The 23673-nt window shown below is 42.4% G+C and overlaps 1 protein-coding gene across 1 annotated transcript in view; it reads right to left on the reverse strand.

Annotated features, from left to right (window-relative positions):
* Positions 1 to 23673, reverse strand: part of LOC102372050 (protein FAM19A5) — a 398392-nt gene that overhangs the window by 188326 nt on the left and 186393 nt on the right. The window lies entirely within an intron of this gene.

Genomic DNA, 23673 nt, shown 5'->3' on the forward strand with positions numbered 1-23673 from the left:
CGCCGCCGCCGCCGCCCGCTCGCCGCTATTTCAACCCTGCCGGCGGCGCCTCGCAACTTTGCCCGGCCGCGCTCCGAGTAGGAGCCGCGCGAGCGTTTCCACGACGTGTCTGTTTGCGTTCATCTGGGGGGATAAGAAAACCCCACTCCTAAAACAAACCCAAGCCTCGCTGGAGCTAAAGAAGCACGGGTTTTGTTCGGGGGGTTATTCACTGCTGCAGAGCGGCAGCGGTCTCTTCACGCTTTGCAACACACCACAAGGGGAGGATTACTTTATGCGAGGGGAGTTTTTAGCGAGGGAAATAGTTGGGGTAGGCCACTCACAGCAGCTCCTTCCCCATCGCTTGAAACCCACCCGAAAGGGGGAGGGAGGTCACGTCAGCCTTTTGAAGCACGAGATCACTTTTTTGAATTCAGGTGCGACCCAGGATCTACTTCAAAGAAAATGTAGAAATGACCGTTTTTTGAGACTGAGATCGACTGTCAGGCTCCGGGATCAACCAGTTGGTCCTATCTGGCTGGCGACTGCTGCTTTCCCTGTTAGTTTTACCCCAGCTCCTTCACTCATCCTAGGCACTGCAGCAAGGGATTTTTAAATTTATTTATTTTTTGGTGGTTGGTTTGGTTTTTTGTTCCGGGCAGGGTTTTCCCCGAAGGCTTTCTGGTTCAGGGACAGAGTGGAAAAACACTGTGAAAGAATTTACCCGAGGTTTAAAATAATAAAAAAAAAGAAGTCATTCTCCAAACCAGCTTCCAGACTGGATATTATAGCGACACAGAAGCAATAAGGATAGGGGTAAGGTATTTTACTGTTAAACTTTTCATTTAGAATTATACTTTTTCATTCAGAAATGCAGTCTGGTTTCAGAAGGGGTCTTCCTCCCCCACAACTTTAGGCCTTTTTTTTTTTAAAAAAAAGGGGGAAGGAGCATCTGAAGAAAATCAGTTCCTAGTAGATTCATACTGAAATAGATGTTGCATTTATTTTAGTCCTTAGATAGGGATAACTAAAATTGATTTTTAGTGTCCTCAGACTTAGCAAAAATAGCCTGCAAACCCTCGGAAGTTAATTAAATAAATAAATAAATAACTTGGTGAATTTTGGATCAGACCCTCCAACAAGCCAGACATCAGGATCTGGCACAGTGCTTCCCGGGCCTCGAGGGAGTTGCTCTCAATGTGCACTAGTGTAAGTGATGGCACAGATTTGGTTCAGGGCTCGCACTGCACAAAGATATCCAGTCTCATAGCAACAAGGGATTCCAGAGGATTTCCCATTTGGGAGGAAAGAGGTACTTGGCGATATTGCATGCTGTACTAAATATGGTTCGGCCTGTTTCTTTTCTGTTTCCCACAGAGCTTCTAAATGTATTTTCTAAACACCTTTCAGACAGGGTGAGCTTGCTCAAAAACAGCCTTCTTAACTTTTTAACTTGTCACTTACATAGAGGCTTACAAGATTTTAGAGCTAACAGAAATAACCAATGTAGCCTTATACAAATAAATCCTGCTTACAGACCTTTCCCTATGCCAGTTTGTCAGAGGTAGCAGATAGGCAAGATTCTGCCCCCTTGCCAGCAGAGTAAGCCATGCAATCTGTTCCCTAGCTCCATGGGTCCCGAGGGATCTGTAGGAAGTCAATGCCACTTGAGTAGCAGTCTCAAGTCTTTGCTGTAGTTTGGGGCCTGTGTATCCTTCCGCAGTACAGATGCAAAGCAGCCACATGTTGCTTAGATAATGTCTCCACAGGTCTGCCACCAGGGACCACATCTTAAGGCTGCATATTCTTTTCCACTTAAACATCAATGATTATGTGCACCCATTCATCTACACAGGTGAGGGAAGGAAACATCTCTACATATTCCACTTCATAGAATTCATTTGTATTTCACCTCTGCAGGAAGTGGGAGAGCCCTATGCCAGGGGTATTGTCCAAGGACAGTGTAACACCTGGGTCTTACCAAGGCCAGTCAGATGTTGACCCACCCACCTGTTTCTGGGCTAACCACCCACCCCTCTCATCTGCCATGCTTTGTTGATACAAAATTATGGTGTTAATTAGGCAGGAAGCTGCTCATTTCCCCACTCCAATGCCAGGGGGAGCCATCGGTGGCTCCGTTCCTCCCCTACACCGCAGCCCAAGCCTCGCAAGTGTTCCCTGCAGCTAGCTAGCACTGGGACCCGAGCTCCAGAGTCTCACTGGGACTCACTCCCCACTGGAGCTCCTGGTCCCAGCACCCTCACACCTGGTTTATTCAGCACACACACAAACAACATATACCGGGTCCCGTACTCTCACACTGCGCTCCAAGGCTGCACATACACTCTCAGGCCTCTGAGCCTTGTCCCCAAGCCCTCCCTGGCCCCAGGAACTTCCTTAATAGCTCCCCAAGACTCAAGGCCCCACCCCCTGGAGCTTCATGCTGGCTCCTATATGCAGCCTCAGACCTCCACCATGGAGTCTGGACACTGCCACAGGTCCCTTCACCAACCTCTGCCCTGCCTCAGTGCTCTGCAGTGAGCCTGGGCCCCCCTTGCTCAGTCTCACCCACCAGGGATGTGGGACCTGGGGTTATTAAGGCACCCTGACCCACCTTTCACTGGGTGGTAACTGGTCTGGTATTTCCGGGGGGCTCCCACGCCACTGCAAGGTGCAGTTCTAGGTCATGCCCAGGACCAAGAGCCTCCTAGCCATCCCCATAAGCTCTTGCCCTTACCTCCAGAGTTGTTCCTGCTGCAGCTCAGCTAGGGATGTTTCTGCCTAGCCTGGTAGTGGCAAAACTGCAGCCTTTATATACAAGGTTCTCAAAATGGCTGCTGCCATCAGGCACCTGGTAGCTGCCTGACTGCCCTTAAAATGGCAGGCACCAACAGTGCCCTGCCACAATGGGCAGATCCAGTGAACACTTCTCCAGTAGTTGGCACAAATCTGAATGTGTGTTCAAGATGTAGGCTTTGTCTAGCCCTTTTAAGGATGCTCAGTGAGAGGGAAACTGTACATTTCAATGACTTGCGTTTTAGAAACACAAAACAGTTGTGTCTGTCTTATGCAGAAAACACCCTTCCAATTTAGTACTACAGGGGTGCTGGTACACGTCAGGGGGCTTAGTCCTTAGGGTTGCATTCTATGCCCCCTAAATTGAAACGGTGGGTTTTAAAATGAAACCCACCATTTCAAGTTAGGGGTTTCCGTTACAGTTATGGCAAGGGTCCCAATTCATATATATATATTTTTTTTTTCTTGGCAGAGCCTGCCTGTGGAACAGGGTTGCTGCTGGCAGGCTAAGCTGCCCCTGAGCTGCAAGGGGCCCTAGTCCTTCCCTTGGTAGTGGCAGTGCACCCCACGGCCACCTGGGTGGGCTCGTAGCGGGCTGGGTGCTGCCCCAGCTTGGAGGTAGCACCCAGCCTGATCCAGCTCTGCCCCGGCCCCGAGCTAGGGCAGCATCTGGTCTGCTAGTAGCCCCGGGGACTGCTGCTGTTGTGGAAGTTAGGACCAGGGCCCCCGTAGCTCAGGGGCCACTCAGCCTGCCAGCAACTCATCCCATAGCTGTGGGAGAGGCAGGCAGCCTCCGCCAAAAAATAAATAAATAAATAAAAATAAAAAAAAGCAATTGGACCCCTCACCACTTTTGTCTACAGCCAGGGCTTGCTAAAAGCAGAAGTGGTGAGGGGCCTGATCCTTTCTTTCTGCAGAGCCTGCCTGCCTCTCCCACACCAAAGGGGTGAGCTGACAAATAGCTCCAATGCATTGTTGCAAACTAAACTACATCAGGAAGTAGTTTAGTTTACAATGATGAAACTCATTTTAAACCCCAGAATGCCTACACATGTACAGCATGATGCCATTAAGCCACACAAAGTGGCATTTTTGTCACATGTACACGGTAATGACATCACGTGTACAAGCGCCCCAGAGCTATAAAACCACCTGCAAGAACTCAATAGCAAAGATAGAAGCCACTGTTCAATTCTAGAGGTTTTAAAGTGTTTTTAAATGGAAGACTATTCACTTATTTCCTGTGAAAAAGTCTTATCAAATGTAATACAGTTTCCCTGGTGACAGAGGAGCAGTAGCCATTACTGCAGCCACCCTCCCACCTGCCAAATTCCCAAACCCTAAACCCTGAACACCCAGTTGGGGGTGGGCATGCCCCTTTCCCCCCTGCATCTGATTTGGGGGTGCGCCGTGCCACCTTTCCCCCTGTGTTTGGATTGTGACAGGTCCATGCCCCCTTCACCCCAGGGATGTGGTTGGGGCTGGGCCACACCACCTCCTGCCCCACCCCCAGCCAGGTCACTCTCCCTTCCCCTGCAGGGCCAGATTGGGGCTGGGCTCCCACCTCTTTTCCCCTTCACGTGCCTGGATGGTGCCCGCCACGCCCGCCTCTGCTGCCAGATTGGGGCCATCAGCTGGATCTGGCCTGTGGATGGCCTTGGTACTGCCCATCTGGCCTGTTGGACAAGAAGGTTGAGCACTCCTGCGCTAGTTCATGATCATTTGAAGATGTCTCCTTTTCTTGTCTATAATCAAGTCCTTAGCAATTTTAACTGTGTCAAATGTCACTGAGGAAACAACATGTTTCTTATACGGTTCATGCAATATAGGCCAGATTTATGCCTGTCCTAACACTGCTTATTTTGATGCAATTACACCAGAGATGATGTTAGCCCTATATTCATTAATGAATTTGGAACCCACTACTGGCTTTAAGTCATACAAGAGACAGCAGAAACAGATCTATTATTAGGTCTTCTAATTCAAACTTTTGCTGATACGTGATCGCTCCCTACTGAATTTTATTTAGTTTACTTTCAAATTAGTCAGGTAATAGGTCTGGCACTAGTTATTTTAGGATGTTATTCCAACCTAACAGCTCTCTTATTTGGGATGTTTCTCCTGATTCTTAAAATAGCATCTCACTTGCTCAGTTGCACCCTGTTACTGCTTCTCCCATAGTTCTGGCTTTCGCAAGAGTATTTTATTGTCCTTCCCATCCTCTATTTTAATCTGGCCAATGTAGAGGTCATATTATATAAAATGCATATTGACTAATTATTCTAGTCTCTCGATAAATTAGCTTTGCCTGCCTTCAGGTCATTTTCATTACTGTCCTCTACATCCTCTACAATTTCTTTGGTACTGGGATACTCAGAATTATTTATGTTAATCTAAAAATTGAACTGAAAGTTCCCCTTTTGTAAGTCAGAGTTGTTATACTGAATTAAAAGCATTTGAGAGGTAGTTAGCTATGTTAGTCTGAAGTTGGTCAGAAGGCAGGGTACATGTGCACCTTTAGATACTGACTACCTAAAGGTACATATCTACCCTGCTTTTTTAAAGAATTTGGTCTCTTCCTTGTTTTGTGAGATTATAAATCCACGTCTGTTTCACCATTCCGTGAGGTTTTTGGCAGTTGGACTTCACCCATGGCATGCTAAATATCTTGTGTTCTTTCTCTCTTCATTTACTTAAATGGGTAGTATAGTATTAAGATTCTCATTGCTTCCTGACAACACAGACAATTTTTCTTCAGTTGCTTTTGCTTAAGTAAGATTTGTGAATGGGCTTATGGAACTCCCATATTATAGAATAATGAGTATCTTCATCTTCTCCTTTATTAGTGGATATACTTTCTTCCTAATACTTCTGATATATTTATCAAAAACCTCTTCTTGTTTCTTTTGGTTTTTCTGGTTAACATTTAACTCATGGTATTATTCTGCGGCTATATTCTTTTCTTTACAATCCTGAACTGACATTCTCTTCTGGCTTGATTTAATCTTTTTTTCTTTATTTATGGAGAAAGAACTGTGCCAGTAGCTTTTTGTCATGTGGACAGCTGCCCATGGAAAACTCATTTCAGTTTTTAACACATTGCGGGCATCAGTTAGTAAAAATGTTTGGCCATTACTAGCAGAGACTGGATTTGAGCTGGCTAAAAACAGATAAAGTGTTTTATGGACCCATTATGACTCCTTGAGCCATTATGAAATTCCAAAAAAAGCGCTTGAAAACCATATATGACACAGTATACCAGTCACACATACTATGTTTTTATAGTTTAATTATGCTGCCATGTGCCACTTTTCTCACTTTTTCCTGCAATATCTACATCCTGCCACTTCTTCCTGTCATTCCAATACTTCTCAACAACTACTGCTGCCATGTTGTCTATTTGTTACTTTATTTTAGATGCTCGTTCCATAAAAAGGGGCACCTATTTTTGCAGTAGGTGCTCTGACAGTTAAAAACACAATTATAAAAATAGATTACTTAAAAACTTCCTTTCACCTAAAAATAACCTAGCAACTGAAGGCACACTTAGATATTTACAGCCTCCCAGAAGTCTTCCAAATTCCCCGTAATTATGGAAAATACATGGGCCCCACAGAATGCAGAAAACTAGGAATACTTCAGACAGGGAGGAAAGGCAGTGTATTGCACAGCTTGGAGGCCTTCACAGACAACATCATCCCAGCTGTTCTCTCTCTCATACAAGAAGAGCTCCGCCTTAGGTAACCCACTGATTTCAACTGTGGCATTGGCACAAGGGGTGGAAAGTGTTTAGGTACACAATCTAGGTCCTAATCTATTAAGAGCTTTATAGGTCAACAGTGCCAGTATCTTATACTTTAGGAACACATTTTAGTAGTCAATGCAGATCCAAAGCCATTGTTGTTAGGTACTCCACTGGGGCCCATAACAAATAAGCTGTTCACAGAATGAGCTACAAGTGGCATATTGTTCTTTGAAGAGATCAGGACTTTGAATTCTATTCAGTGACCTTCTTGGTTAGAACACAGATTTGTTTGCATGCTACAAAGCTCATTTTTCACTCATTTTAGACGGAAGGGGTAGGACTAACATCTGAGCGTGATAGACATTTAGGTCATAATCCTTCATTTTATGGTGTTTTAGTTTATGAGATAGGCCACCAGGTACAGGATGGCTGCCTGTTAATATGTTTATGTATCTGAAGAAATAATAGAATATTCAGTTAACCGAACTATCCCAATTTGTACATCACTTACTAAGTAACTTGTGATATTAGGGTGGCTTTATGCCCATCCTTTGCTTCCCTTTCCCTTCTGTTTGTTTATGACCCTCACTTGTATCATTTCAAATTATACCTTTATTTTGCAAATTGATATGCATATATGGCTTCTTACGTCTGCATGGAGAACTATTAACATCAGAGGGGACTTAAGAGGTCATAAGGGGCTGCCATGTGACTCCAATTTTACGGTCAATGTTCATTTGAAGATAATATTCAGATTGGGCAATCATTAAAATCAGTGGTCACTTCTTTAAGACAAGCACCACGGTTGAGATTTTCAAGGCTGACAAAAAGGTATTAGCAATGAAGTTACAAAAAAATTCCAAAAGTTCTCCTGTGCATAAGTGGCTTTCTGGCTGGAGTAGTAAAATCATGCTTATTTCTATAACCAATGGCATAAAGTGAATGGCATCATAGCCACCCCTGACTCTCCAGACCAAATTACTCTATAACCATGGATAGCTGAGTTGAGCATTGAAAATCTCGATGTATGTCTGGAACAAGGTTCAAATTTATACTTCTGAATCTATAGGAAAATTCCACCACAACTAGCTACCCCAGACTTCCCAATGAAATTAGTAGAAGTTGATGGATAAATCCTACAGCTGGCCTTGAAAAGCTTCTATTCATGTCTATACTTGTACCTATAACTCTTTTGAACGCACAAATATTCAACAACTGAACTGTATTAGAAAAATAAATCATACATTAGGTGTAGACCCAATATTAAAAGAACAGCATGATTGGAGGAATGTTATACTCTATCGCAATGCTGTGCCTCCTGCCATCATGGCAGGATATGAAGAACTTCTACCAATATGAAGGACTTCTATCATCATGGCAGGAGGCACATTTGGGATGAGACATAAAATTCCTCTGATCCCAAATGCACTATTGCGGAGCTACCTCCAGGCCCAATCCTTTGTTCTGGACCTAGGACTGCCCTCAGTCTTCAGCAGGTTACAGACCAGAGGTGGCCAAGGCCACTACATGCATTTTTTTGGAAGTCCCAGGGCACTGGGGCCCCAGGATCACAGAGCCTCTCCCAACCCAAGAGTCCCTGCGCCATGGAAATCTAAAAAAGGTGTTCAGCCAGCTCCCTGCAGCCTGACATTTTAAAGTGCCATGTTCAATATGTATGGTGCCATACAAACAATCCACAAAGATATTCCATTATACACACACACACACACACACGCGCGCGCGCGCGCACGAATTGCCCCTCAAGAATGATGGGGGAGGGGGGGCGGGCAGGGACAGAGTGGGGGGAAGCTTGCTAACCCTAGCCCCCACCATGCTGCCGCTGCCACCCAGGAGCGCCCCCCCCCTCCCCCCCCTGGCAGCAGCGCCACCTCCCTGGAGCGGGGGAAGCTTGCCCTGCCATCCCCTCCATCCTCCTCCACCAGCACCCCATGCCACCGGTGCTTCAAAGGAACAGGGCCGAGATGGGGGTGGCAATGAAGCCAGCACCACTAGCCTTGCCCCACCGCTCCATCCCTGCCATCATAGCAGTGCTCCACTTCCTCCAAGGACCAAGGCCAGGGGTTGGGGAGCAAGGCCAGCACCGCTGGCTTCACCCCGCTGCTCTGTCCCCTCCATCCTCACTGTCATGACACCTGCCCACTGCCACCTCCTGTCTGTAATGCTCCTCTGAGTGGTTGTTTCAGTAACCAATCAGAGTGCTCCAAGAGCATTACAGACAGACAGACAGACCAAGCCCTTTATTATATTAGAATATATATTCCATATTTATCATATTATTATAAATATACACACACACACACACAAACACACTTCATATTATTTTATGGACTATTTTTGTGGTTGGCTTGTCAATTTATGGCACCAGAGATTGGGTGAATGTGTAGTACTGTTACTATTTATTGTACAATTAACACATTAATCACACTATAAGTGTATTTATGCCAGGGGCCATAGTGTATGAAGACTTGGCTGAGAAAGTTCAGAACATCTGAAAACTTATTTTTAGGTCTTTTCTAGCATTAATATATAATAGTTTCATTCTAGTCTACTTTTCACCAAAAGACCTGTTTTGTTATTAAAGCTATATTTGAAACTTAATTATAACCTAAATTAGAAAATAGAATGATTAAAGCAATCTAAATTCCGTCCATAAAGGTTCCAACATAACTTATTGATTTGTATATACCTCAATTTTGACATCCTCCTAAATACAGTATAACTTTGTAATCTCCCGTGCCGCTCACCAGTGTGCCTTGTCCTTATGGGCTTGTCAGACTTCACTGTGGCTTAGGGAATGGACAGCTTATTGCTGGGTTAGAGTTCAGAAGGTCCTCAGGGGTTCTCATCTGCCACATCTTGCTGGAATAAATTTATTTAATTGGGAGGAAGATGGTATGCCCTGCCTTTACTGGCACCTTCCTTCAATCTTCCCATCCGTTTTCCCACTCGGGGCTCCGCCTCCCCTACACCCCACCTAACACGAACCAAAGACGTTATTTCCCAGTCTTCTAGGCCTGGTCTGGTATAGGTTTTCTTAACTTGACCTTTCAGATTACACAAGTCACGTTTGGATGTAGTCTCATCCGGTTTTCCTTAGGCTGTATTGGAACTGGCCTAGACTCTTTCCAGACCCCAGGTTACCTTGCTTCCCGGCGTATTTTCCCTTCTCTCTGGTTTGTACTTGCCATGGTTCAAGTGTGCATCTCTCCTTTTGTCCTCAGGGTCCTGGTTGGTCTAATCCTGTCTGGAAATGTCTGGAGGCACTGTCTCTTGTAGGTAGTTTAGCCCTCTTGGGCTCACCTTATTTTTGGAGGCCCCTTCTGGGGCTGCCACCACTTCCCTTCAGTGGGGCTCTGCTCCGCTCTGGACCACTCTGGGTTCACCAGGGAACCCATTTCTGGTCCCCCTTGTCTCTCTTCTGTTGGGCTTATTATCCCATCTTCAAGGGGCCAGCCAACGAATCGGCGCTTGCATGCCACCATAAAGTGTGCCCATGCCGGCACAGGAGCCAGTCCCAGCTCTTCCTGGACCCACTGCACTTCCTTTTTTCTTCTTCTGGTGTGGCATTTTTTTCTGCCGCAGCTTTGCTTCCGCCACACTTCTGGCTCAGCATGGCATCCCACCAGCTCCTCTCATCTCCCTCTTCAGCTAAGTTTCTCTCTGTGGCCTCGTGCCTGCCAGAAACTTTCTAATTAAAACAGTTGGGTAGAAATATGTTCTTTATCATACAAACAATTAGATCTTCCTGGCAGAAGACAGAAGTCCATGGAGAAAGACATGCAGAATATGTAGTTATACAGTGAAACATAGCAAAACTTTATCCAGTATTCCAACAGTGATGACTGTGACACTCTAACTGAGCTGGGCCTACTCACACAAGTTAAAGTACAAAATATTGATGGCAACTGCATAGTGCAACAGGATGTAAGTTTGTGGCTGGAACTTCTGAGAGGAAATAATGAGGCATCACTTCCAGTTTATCTTACTATATTTATGATCATTTTAAGCAGACTCCTATGTGCCTGGTATGTAACTGTGTCAAATGTCTATCCTGTATTAATTCATATAGTACATATTTCTTTGCAATTAACTTGTGCTTGCATGTAGGAAGAAACATTCTCCATATGGGTTTTGATAGGTATCTTCTCCTAATTTACTCTTGTTTTGCCTCAGTAATTCCCTTGATCTTCCAAGGACAACTCAAAAACTTTGTGTTTTTCTTGGTTGTTAATCAATTTCTTAATATGTTCTAACTCAGTAGAAATTGATAATCTCTTGTTACTGAGGGAGGTAATTCAATCATAATTGTGACTTTCTGATAACCAATAATGAACAGTTTGATTAACAGGATTTTCCCATTAATTACTGCTTCAGATTGTCTCTTGATTTACACTACTACAAGACTGCTTTGAAGATGCTGAGCTAAAGGGTATAAAAGAGGAACAAAACAGCTAACCAGGGCATGCTTCAAGAATGGGAAATCATTCTGAGACGAACTGTTACTGCGCCCAGCTGATTTTCTGGTGAACGGATCCATGCCTTGAGAAGCTGACAAAACTGAGACCCACCCTCTTTGCCTATATTGGTGAGATACTATCACTTTTACAGCTAAATATACTGAACTTTGCGTTGTTTTAGTTCATTTAAGAGTGAATATTTGTAGTAAATAAAGCCTTTCTGTCATTCATTAAATGAGTTGCCGTGTCAATCCTTTATATACTAGTCCTGAGTCCCATTTCATGACTTAACCAACAGCACAGAACAGGTATAAATATACGTGGGGAAGAGTGTGTTTTTTTTCCAAGTGGAGGAAGGAATACAGTATGGTCCAACATGAGAATGTTCTTTATATATCTCCACATGCCAAAGAAATGATGCTGCATTGGGTTATTACCAGATTGTTATGTTGCAGGGTTTGTGGTTGAACTTTGGCCAGAGGTCTACCTCTAGGTCCAGCTACTGACTTCTGTCCTGAAATCCTGCATGCCACAAATTTTGACCATGACAGGTGGCTGCCAGGCCCCATGTGTTATGATGATACTTTTCCCCATTGCACTTAATGAAAAAGAGAGCTGTTGCACAGATATTCTTCACCCACAACAAGTACCAGGATCACTACCACTGCACCACTGCAAGTAAGATGTTATGGACAGTTGTGGAGTAGACAGTGATTCTATCTGCAATATGTGGAAGATAAGGGTGGTATTAATGAAGGACAACAAACTTTCTTTCATACAAATATCTTAGGTAAATGAAAAATAGGTTGCAAATGAGGGTTGCCAACCCAAGACTTTTTGAAGATTGCCAGTAAAAAAAACCCAACAAAACTTTCTAGTAGCTGACAATTTTTACTGACCAATTTTTTTTGCTATCAGTAAAAATTTTTTTTTTTTTAAATCTTGGGTTGCCACCTATGTGTGACTGCAGCAATGGTTTTATACCCTGCTGCCCCCACAACAGGAGTATCCTACTCACCCTTACACCCATGATTGCACCCCACACCATGCTGCACCCAACCCCCTAACCCACTGTCCAGCCTTATTGCTATTGGCCCCAAGCTCTCCATCCTAACATGGATGCCCAAAGAAGAATATCTGCAACCCAAAAGTATTACAGCAGGGAAGCTTCAGCAACAGTGACACAAGTCTAAAAGGGTAGAGGTTGACAAAGCACAGAGAAGGCTTCCTGCAGGGTGCTGTGTTCCTGCTCAGACACCAAGTGGCACTCTTCTGCTCTGGCTGTCCACCTTCTTTCAGAGGGAACTGCACAAAGCAGCCAGAGCTTGATTGTTTTTAAAGGCTACTCTAATTTATTTACAGACTAGTTTTTTAGCCTGAGTTCTTACTGTCAATAAATTGACTGATTTCTTACCCACTGTCCCCTACCAACAAAGCAGTTCAAATTATCTTTGGCTACTAATAAAATAAAAGAAAATGCAGCTATTTCAAATAATCTAAAATACTTTAATAAAAAGATTTTTAAAATGTTATTTAAAATATCAAAACAGTGAGATGAAAGTAGGTCCACAGCCCAATATTAACAATACCATTTTAAAAACAAATTAAAGTGAGAGCAGTGGGTAACCCCATTTTTTTGCTTAGGAAATTCCAGTGTTCAACAGAGGTATGCCTGCTTAATACCTCCATAAATTACTGTATAAGGCCCAGAAATTTAAAACGTTAAGTTACTTATAAACCTGTGCTCAGAACTTTATTTCAAAACTTTAATTAAGAAAAGGCAAAACTAGTTTTCAAATGTATCATCTTAAAAGAACATTGATTTGTAATTCTGAAGTATAAAATATGAAATGTTACAACCCATTCATGTATAATATAGTCTAGTAGCTTTGGGATATTCTTAATAAAAAAAAAAAAAGAAAAAGCATTAATCCAGTCTCTCACTGGCTAATGGTATAAGACTTCTTTTGTCTGACAGGATAAAAATGGATTACTACAAACTAATCTGGGGTTCATTTTGGGATCCTGTGCTATGAAGAATTAACTCATTGAAGGATCATACACATACAATTGTAGGGGGCAATGGCATAACCTAAAGATTAATATTACACATCTCAACATCTGCATCCATGGGCATTTTCCTCTCCCTACCCCAGTTCAGTTTCATTTTACTACATATAAAAGACTGATATATCCATACATAACTCATTAGAGTTAATGAAGTAGCCCTGGGATTATACATTACTGCACAATAGCATTTTGTTAAGATGTGTTGTCCTCTTTTGTTTTCTTTCAGATTTTGCAGTTCTAATCAAAGTATTTTTATGCACACATGAATTGGCTTAAAATAGAAAACATTATTTACGATGAGATAAAGCATCTAAAATATTGGCTTTTAATTAAAAATAGCTACTGAAACAGTGACACCCAACACATATAGGGCAATATCTTGTTTATTAAGCTACCACTTAAATTAATGAGCAGCACACAGAGGGGACCACACCAGTGGGAGTCTTGGAGGCCCATTATGATTAACTCTGCTAGATAATTGGTGAAGACAATCTCAAAGAAGCTCTAGAACCTCCTTTAGCATGCTGCCATCGGCATTTTCCTGCAAAATGAAGAGAAAATATTGAATGCTGGATGCAGACCCCATTTTTGCTCCACTTCCTGGGAGTCTATCATCATACCTACTAGGTTAAACTATCCTAATCTCTTGACTCAAAAAATAGGAAGTGCAGGCCTCACTTGCATACCCACACAGGACAAGCGTTACCCATCTTGCACTCTCTCCTGTGTGTGTCAATGTCTGCTCTCTCTCTCTCTCTCTCTCTCACAAATACACAATCAGCCATAGAATGTCCCACTGTCCCCAAAGAATGTCCCTATTAGCATTACTTTTCATTTCACTGTAAAAATCTTACTGTTGTTTTCACATACCTTAGTAACATTACTAACACCTGCTAGTCCTGGTTATGGGCCCTTACATTTTCAAGTTTTAGCTTCATCCACAAGAAGCATATGTATACTAGGGGTGTGCAAAATGGACCGTATTTGATTCAGATTCGGATCCAGCACAAATTAAGGACAGTGATTCAATTAATTGATTCAGATCCCTGTCCCCGATTTAATTCAGCTGAATCCAAATCTCATGAGTCGATGCTGATTCAGAGAATCAGCAATTTGGCCATAGACACAGCTTTAAATGTTTTTTCTATATACCTCAAGGTACCAGCGCATCTTGTAAATGCTACAATGGTGGGGGGGAGTGCAGGGGGACCCCCCACACACTCCCTGGAGAACTCAGAAGTGGACCAGAAGTCCACTTCTGGGTCCACCAGGGAATGTTGGGGGGGCTCCAGGAGCCACCAGTCACTGAGCCAGGAGGGGCACCGTGGGAGGGGGGAGGGGGCTATGCACTCCCCAGTGGACCTGAAAGTGGACTGGAAGTCTTCTGGTCCATTTCCAGGTCTGCTGCCAAGCATGCTGAGGGGCCCCCTGTGCTCCTGTGCCCCACCATTGCAGCGTTCACGAGCTGCCTGCTACATTTAGGTACGTAGAAAAAACATAAAGCTGTGTCTACGTCCGAATTGCCAAATCTTTCCAAATCCCTCTGAATTGATTTGGAGAGATTAAAGGGTCTCTTGATTCGATTCGGATTCGGAGATTTGGCCACCAAATTGGGCCAAATCTCCACTGAATCCAATCAGGGACCGAAGGTTTGCAAAGCCTTAATGCATATAGTTACATACGTGCTCAGCCAGTGTGTAGCCTACAGTCCACACACATGCGTATACATCCCTGTTACTAGGAAAACAAAATCATTACCTGTTAATACAGGCAAAAAATACCATTTAAATGACTAAAAAATTGCCACTCAAGGCAACCAAAGGAAAACAGAATGCCACCTTCAGACAATAAAAATAGCAAAATAATGTAATAATTAAAATACTGTAGTTTTTATGGATTAGATTATTCATTTTATTTTTGAAAGTCCACTGTGTTTTTTATATTAACATTTAATATGGGATGTAATCTAAGTAATGTATATATTAAAATTCCTTTAGAATTTCAAGGGAATTGTTACAGCCTGTAGTGTCAACGATCCACAGATAATGGTTCACCGGGAAATTTTAAAACTGTATGTTTGAAATCCATGCCACTGCTCTGAGGACTCAAGGCTCAGTTTATCCCTTACCCAGCTCAAAAGCATCTTGGAACCACCCTGAGCATATACAACCATTAGAGAGTTATCTGTTCTGAAATGGCTGTTGTAATCTGAATGGAAGAACCATAAATGATTGAACTGAAATCATTTCTGACAATATAAAAAGGAAACAAAACACAATATAAACTAAGTTCAAACAGCATTCAGGGTTCTAGCTGCCTACCAACCTGAAGATTTTAAATTAAGGTTTTTGCAGTTTCTCTTTATATCATCCTGCTATGTACAGCAGAGGTGTTGCAAGGGGCTGATAACAGTATGCACACATCTGGATTCTTACTGATTGTTAACATTGATTTTTGGGACCACTGCAATATAACAGACTCCTGGTTATACCTATTATAACAGAAAAACTCTCATTCTGGAATGAAGCTAGCTATTCATCTCTCACCAAAAGGAACATGGATTATAGAACACAGGACACATTTAGTCTTTGTTCTATCTAGTACTGGCCAACTTGTATAAAGCATAACTAAATCTCTAGTGCCACCAAAGTTTGTAGCCATGAACAACCTACCTTTTTCCATGAAAAAACAATGCAAAGCAAGGAAATATTCTACATAATAATAGGACATATTTAAAAATAGTAAACAACAAGTTAAATGTCTATCATCAATGGTATTCTAAAAGTCAGGAAAATCCAAAAGGCAGTAGAATAAACCAGAATAAAATATCTTCTTTAACTGGCACAAAATTATTAAATATTACAATTTCATTGCTATGAATTTAAGTATCACCCACATTCTGGATTGTTTTCCTTTCTTCTTCCTAGTAACTATGCAGAATGTTTTTTTTTTCCCTTTCATTGTTATTAGATCTTTAAATCCAGCACTTCCCCCGCCCCATTCTAATTTTATCTTTAAAGAATAGAAAACAGATCCAGAGGCAGGTGTGGGCATAAAGTAGTAATATCAGATAGTATTGACAAAGCTATGATTAATTGTATATTGAAGAATATTGCTTGAAGTTTAAGGTTAAGGAGAAGATTAGCAGGAGCAAAGCTGTTTTGTTGATTGTAAGCATATACAACTGGCACCAGTCCTAAAGAGGTGCCATAGAAGCCAAGAGGCTTATCGATAATGTTGTCCTATCACAGTAAGTGGATAAGAACGGTATCTGAGCCCATGACCCTCCTACTTGTGAGAAATTACTGAAGTTTATCTTGCTGTAATGAAAATGTTCTTGCCCTTTTGGTAACATACCCAGTATAATAGCTCTGCTGCTTTGCACATCAAAACAACAAGAAGTAATCTGAATTTGATGAGGTAGCAATTAAAAATAGTCAATAAAAATTGACGATTCTGAGTGGCATTAATGCCCTTCCCACCCCACCCACAATAGATACAATTTGTACTGTAAACCTTATGAAGCACTTTTTTACATTTGCAGACAGCACTTTGCACTTATGTACAGGTTAAACCGTTTAAAAAAAAAATCAACCAGTTTAATTTCAACTAGTTGATTTGGATGTTTGTACATAACCTTTTTGACAGTTCTCTTTTCCAACTGGTTGATTATCAGAGTGGAATTCTGTAAAGAGGTGCTTTCTGTTTTGTAAACTGTTCAAACTACATTAATCTTTTGTTTAGCTCACCATTTATTTCTGTGTGAATGAATCCAGTGTATCAAAGAGGATTAGTTTGACATAAATAGTGAAATACCTACCCTCTCTCAAGCTGATAAAAAATAACCATTGCTTTGGTTTGAAGTTTCTGTATAGTTAGATAGTCATGATGATCTTTAAAAAACTGGAAGAAAAAAAAGAGGAATTCTATAGATATTTTTTGAAAAAATAATGTTAAAAAAGTTTCGTAGAGGACTGCTAAGTACTGCTAATCATGCTTTCTACAGTTCAGTTCTCTCTTGTTCAACACGTTGTTGTGTCCAGACTGGTGTATTCTTTGTGTGTGTGCGCTCAGCCCACTTGCACACACAGAAGCAGTACAGGACAGCATGGGATAGTCACATGGGATGTTAACCAAAGGTATCAGCAGGTCAAACATAGGTAGGCATGTTATCCTATAGGAAGCTTACCTATCACCTTTAGCTGTTACCCTCCCCCCCCCACACACACTTTTTTTAGGCAAGATCCTATGTTCTGCCCTTGAGCTTAAAGATCTCTGCCACATCCACTGACTTTGATGGTCTATGCATTATTGAGAAAAAAAGGACAGATTAAATGTTAAAAGGTTGGTTTGTGACCAAAGAATAAGAATTATAGCCAATAACTAAAAAAAGAAAAAGGCAGTACGCTAGACTCATGAACACACCGTTTAACTGTAGAGGCAATTAGGCTATGAAATGATTTGCCTAAGGAGGCAGTTTAGACACGCAGTGAAAAGTGTATAAAAATAAGATAAATAAAACATTGGATAAACAAATATAGATATAAATCCTCTTCCATGTTTGGAATTAAATGACCTGGAAAGATCTTTCTTTTCCTTTCTTTCAGAAACGTCTCTTGCACTTGGGTTGCTTTACACCTGTTCTGAATACTAAAAACAGATGTGTATTCCAACATGCAGTTTAACCTCACTATATCATTATGAAATAGATTTATGTACAACAAGCAGGTAGAAAGAACTTCCAGCAAAAAAGCCTTAGTCAGGGAGAAATGCATTGTTAGACAAAACACAACCTCTCTAATGGTTTGAACATCTACAAAATTTACTGCAGGGACTTTACATCTAATTGTCCATGCCTATACTCTCATTCCACAGTAAGTGGAAGTTAAACTATGGTGAGTAGCCCCCACTTTCACTGAAGACCAAAAAGCCTGGCAGGTTAGCATTATCTACATCAGCAGTTAGTAGGAAGCGGCTGATGTATGATAAAGCCCCATCCCAATTGTATGGTAATTTGTTCAAATTTCAACATTGTCAGTCTTTACGTGACCTCATCAGCATTGTATCCAAGCACCTCACAACATTAGTGAATATATTATATTATTATAAAAATACTTCTCCCGTTTTTGGAGCCATTAGCTAATGCACAAAAAGTCCCTTTTCAAAAGTCACACAGCAAGTCCGTGACACAGCCAGGGCCCAAAATAAGAAGTCTTAAACATAACTATTTTTCTACCCTTATAAAGGATTTCAAAATATGCTGCAGATGAGGAAACCAACATAATTTCTTTACATAACATGAATGTCTGCTATACTGAAGACCCAATTACTGACCGAGTAACCAAGGAAATTCTTTGTTCGCAAATTCACTTGAAAGCTTCTTTTTGATGATAGAATGTGGAAATACAAAGGACCACAAATTCTTGAAACAATGGCACTTTAATGGGACATTAAACAACTGGTTGTGCATATGGAGTGGCACTGTACAAGTATTTTGTTCAAAGCTAGAACCTGAAGCAAATCCCAAAATACAACTTCCCTATATGTTATTGAATTAACATAATTACTCGAATATAAGACAATCCTCCAAATAATTAGATTCTATATACAGAAAATTTATACATTTATTATAATTTCCCAGGTATACAATCTAAGTACTGAAGGGTTTTCCTGAATGCTTCCCACTCCCCTCAGTGCTACAGCAGGCAAAGCAGTGGTTGAGGAGGGGAATCAGATGGCCCCCTTGCCCTCTAGTGCACCCACTTCTTCCCCTTGCAGCCTTCCTGCCCCCTTGCCACCTGTACCATCCCACCCCCAGCTCCCCCCAACTCTGCCCCTCCCCCCCTCCAATTCCCCAGCATCTGCTTCTTCCCCTGCCTCTATTAGACACTATTTGAGCTGCTGCGTCCTGGAGCACAGCACATGGAAGCTCAGCCCTTGCTGGGCCATACAGCAAGGCTGGCACTGCTGATTGGCCAGGGAGAGGTAGAGGGAACACAGTTTCCATGTGATCCAGGCCCAGGAGAGACCCCAGCCCAAGCTGGAGCCAAGATGCACCTGACAGTGGGCAGGAGGCAGGTGGGCAGAAGGTGGTTCAGGGAGGGGTAGAAGCTGCAGAGGATAAGTGGAGAGTGGGGATAGAAAGCTACTGTGGATCTAAGTCTGGCTCCAACCCAGGGCCAGGGCCAGGGCCAGAGTCAGAGCAGCAGCCACTTGCTCTCCATTCCACTTAGTACGTAAATATAAAACAAGGGGCTTTTCCCCCCATAATGGTTGGGAGGGAAAAAACCTTGTCTTAAGTTCTAGTAAATACCTGTATTTATGATGTCAGAATATGTTTCTCTAGTTCATATACTTTTTAAAATTCTACTGAAAATGCCCTGTTGGAGTCTACTGTACTGTATAGCCTTGATTATTGCCTTCAGAGCAAAAGTCTGGCTGTTTTCCCTTCCCAGCTTGGTATGAATAAAACTTTTACTTAATGAAGGACAATCTGTGCTGTCAGTTGCACTGGGGGTAAATCTGGAGTCAGCTGAAATTAGTGTACTTATCCCAGAATATCAGGGAGCAGAATTTGGCCCACAAACTAAACACTATCATTATGCAGACATACATTAACTGGAGGGCACTCAGTGATTAAGATTATTGCTTATATATAATGGATACATTTTCAGTCCTTAACAGGGCCAACAGTATAATGAATTCAGAGATGTGATCAAATAATAAACACGTAATTCTTGTGAGAGCGGAGATTATTTTAGCAAATTGTCCTTTATTTTGTAGGAAAGTTTAGGCATTTCACTTGCTTACAATTTAGGACTTTTAAAATCAGAAAGACAAACTGGGGAATAACCAGACAGCTGTACTGCAGAAAAGGATCTGGGAGCTACAGTGAGCCATTAATTGAAGGAGTCAAAATGATGCTGTTGCAAAAAAGCAACATGTAATTCTGGAATACATTAACAGGACTTCAAGACAAGTGAGGCTTTTTTTTCATGTCTACTCAGCAATAGGGAGGCCTCAGCTAATGTATGGTGCCTAGTTTTGGACCCTGCTTTAACAATGATGTAAACAAATTGAAGAGAGTCTAGAGAAGAACAATAAGAAGGATATGAGGTTCTGAAAGTATAACCTATGAAAAAAAATTAAAAGAATTACATTTATTTAGTCTAGAAAAAGAAAGGACAGTGAGAGAACATAACAGTCTCCCAATGTGTTATAGTCTCCCAAGGTTGTTATAGAGAGGATGGTGATTAGTTTTTCTCTGTGGCCACTGAAAGGACAAGTAGTAATCAACTTAATTTGCAGTAAGGCAGATTTAGGTTAGATGCTATGAAAAAGTATAGAGAGAGGTAAGCACTGGAAAAGATTACATAGGAGCTGCAGCATCCCTCTCAGCAGAGATTGAAACACACAGATAAACATCTGTCAGGGTTGATCTCAGTATACTCCATCACGTCTCAGTACACTGGAGTAAATTAGATGACCTCTTGATGTCTCCCTAGCAGTACATCTCTAATTAATAAATGCACAAGTGGTACAATAAAGATGGCTTTTCCTTCTTTCAGTCAGTTCAGTTCTCTTTCCACTTCTTCAGTGAGGATGGTTATAAAAGCTGTTTTCCTCAAGCCGAAGGGGAGCTAGCCTATGTTGGTGCCATTCTCTCTTTACTGATCAATGAAAGTGTTCACCCTTTTTGGCTTTTTCTGTTTGCATATGTGAAGTGATGCTGCTTGGGATCATTGTACAATATTATGTTGATGGTGGTTTCTGTGTTACTCAAAGTTTCCTTCTGAGTGACCATGCTTTCTGCTGGACTTTGCCATGTCCATATTTGCTGCAGTTTCCACTCAGTGTTCCATGTGCTGAGGCTGTCAATGAAGCAGTTCACTACTCTGGCCGTCAGAGTCTCACTGCTTCAGAAGTTCTGCATTTACTTCATCTGAGTCAATTATATAAATCTTCTGACAGCCATGTGGGATATTATAGTGGTCACTTCGAAAATACATTTTGGGAGAAGCAAGTATAAGCGTTTTCTACAAGATGTGGCATACACACAAGATACTTACCGATCAACTGTGCATAAGTTTTCCAGTTTACTTTTCTGTAATTTCATACAACCTAGGGATGCTGGTTATTATGCTCATACCTGAGCGGGAGTGGAATGGTGTGATGTGAGAGGTTCTTACATTCTTAGGTTTCCAAAAAACTTCACAAGAGTTTGATAACAACCCTGTTTCATTAAGGTCAGGAGAGTATTCTTTCTTCTACTCTAAATAGGAAAAGGTGGCTGGCTGCTTAGGTTCATGAAAGATTAAGATAATTTATAGAAGTCCAGTCAAAGAGATTCAGTACATTTTGTCACATTCTCTAATAGATGAATGTTGAAGAACTGGAAAGTTGGAGCACTCCAGACTTCATTCACAGGTTTACAAACGTATGCAATTGTAAATTGGTAAAATCAAATGATGTCTCAACAAGGCAAAGTAGTTAGTAGGATCTCCACAGCAACAGTATTAGGCTTCAAGTATATCTTCCAGATTTTCTATGAAAATGGTAACAGAGCAATAGTCTCTTATTGTCAACCTGCTAGTAAGGTAATAGTCGATATGTATTTGTTGGAAACTGATAATGTTGACTGTGTAACAACCATGCCATGAACTTTTCTATTACTGAGTGCTTTGCAGCCCCTCCAATACGGAGTTAAAAAGAGTGAAGAGCAAAAAATCAGAGAGTACCATTCCAATACTATTATAATTGGCATTTGGATATCTTGATGATAAGAGCATATGGTGGCTGTCACTTTTTATGTCTTGTGTCATCCAAGGGAAAAAAGAAACCTAGATTATGGCATCAAAATTGAGTGACAGCTACACCAAAACCAGGAAAATATCTTTTCCTTCCAGCTATCTGTTTTCCAATATTACTTTGAGCTGTGCTTGCATACACCTGAGATAGTTAATTCTGCAAAAAGAATCAAGCTCATAGCAGATTGGACTGAGAGATGACCAGGCAGGCTTCAGAACCAATAAGAGCACTTCTGACCAAAGTGTTCCTCTTATAATCTATACCAAAAAATGGCTCCCAACAGATGATGATGATGGAGGCATTTTTCATGACATAGTACCAGCATGTGATACCATCTGGCTGTGGAAACCACGTGGAAACAAGTTATTTTGATATCAGAATTTTGACAGTTTGAAATAAACTACAACTATATCTACAATACAATCACAATATGCATCCATGTAGGAATATTCCTCTAATAACCCAATGGTTTATTTTTTTAAATACTAACTGGTATCATTATTTAAAATTTGGACAGAGAAAACAATTAAGTTCTTTAATTTAGAAGATAATAAGTATGGTACATGAGAGACAGTGAGCTATTACAGACATTTAAATAATTAATCCTTAATGAGTGTGTCTACACAAGACACATTAATGCCCTTACCCAAGTTACTGTGTAGTACGGGTATGTGTCTACATGTGTTTGCCCTTACTGCAAAGTAACTTAGGCTAATCACAACTAAAGTTGATACCTGTATATGGAGGTATCAAATTTAGTTGTGATTAGTTAATGTGCAGTAACACATGTGTAGACACGACCTGGTACTAACTTTAGTGCCAAGCCTGCCCAGCCACTATTGGGGCAACCCGAGCCCAGCTCCAGGGCTCCTGGCTGGCCACCTCTCCTGCTCCAGGGTTGGGCTGCTCTCTGGCAGCCCCTAGCTGCAGGATATAAAAGCCAGAAGCTATTTTGTGCCTTGAGACAAACACACCAGGGTGCCTGAAGGAGCCTGTTCATTGTCCAGGAGCCCAGCATGTCCCATGTGCCCCCCTGGACACACCACAGGCGGCCTCTGCCTGGCCTGTTCCCTCTGCAGAGCTGCTGCTTGGCCACAGGCAAGTGTTGCTGCACCCCTTGCCCAGCCCCAATATCCCCCCAGGGCTTCTGGTTGGCCCTGGAGTCTCTGGCACCAGGGCCAGCACTTACTCCATGCCAAGGAAGGTGTCGATGCCAGTGGCAACGTCCTCCTCAGCAGCGGGGAGCAGGACATGTAGTGCTGCCACAGATAGCCCTCCAGGCAGTGGTGGAGGTTTCTGGGCAGCCCAGGATTTCTCCTCACACCATCTTAGCTCAGGGTCCCAAACCAGGAATGCAGGAGTGCCAGCAGGATCAGCAGCTGCAGGATCAGCAGCAGCAGGGCATAGTGGCTCGAGCACCCCTCCTCCTGCACAAATAGCTCATTGTGCACCACCTAGGCTATGCACAGCAGGGGCACTCTCAGAATGCAGCGGTATTGTGGGGGTGGGTCCAGCCCCAGGGCACCTCTCTGGAGAGGCTGCCAATGGGAAGGGTGGGGGCATGGCCAGCTCTTCACCCCAATTGTCTGGGAGCCCTGTGTGCCCTGAGCCCAGGTGCCATGGGCTGAGAAGAAATATTGCAGAGTGGTTGGCCTGCAGGGAGAGGTGGGGAGCAGGATCTGCAGCCACACCAGCAGGTACTGCCAGCAGCCTGGCCTAGCCCACCTTGGGAAGGAGACGGGAAAGGCAGACTGCCTTAGGCCAGCACCCAGAGGGCCGCCAGCCCCAGGGAAACAA

Source organism: Alligator sinensis, unplaced genomic scaffold (genome assembly GCF_000455745.1).
Source record: "Alligator sinensis unplaced genomic scaffold, ASM45574v1 scaffold361_1, whole genome shotgun sequence".
In the NCBI taxonomy this organism is placed as follows: Eukaryota; Metazoa; Chordata; order Crocodylia; family Alligatoridae; genus Alligator; species Alligator sinensis.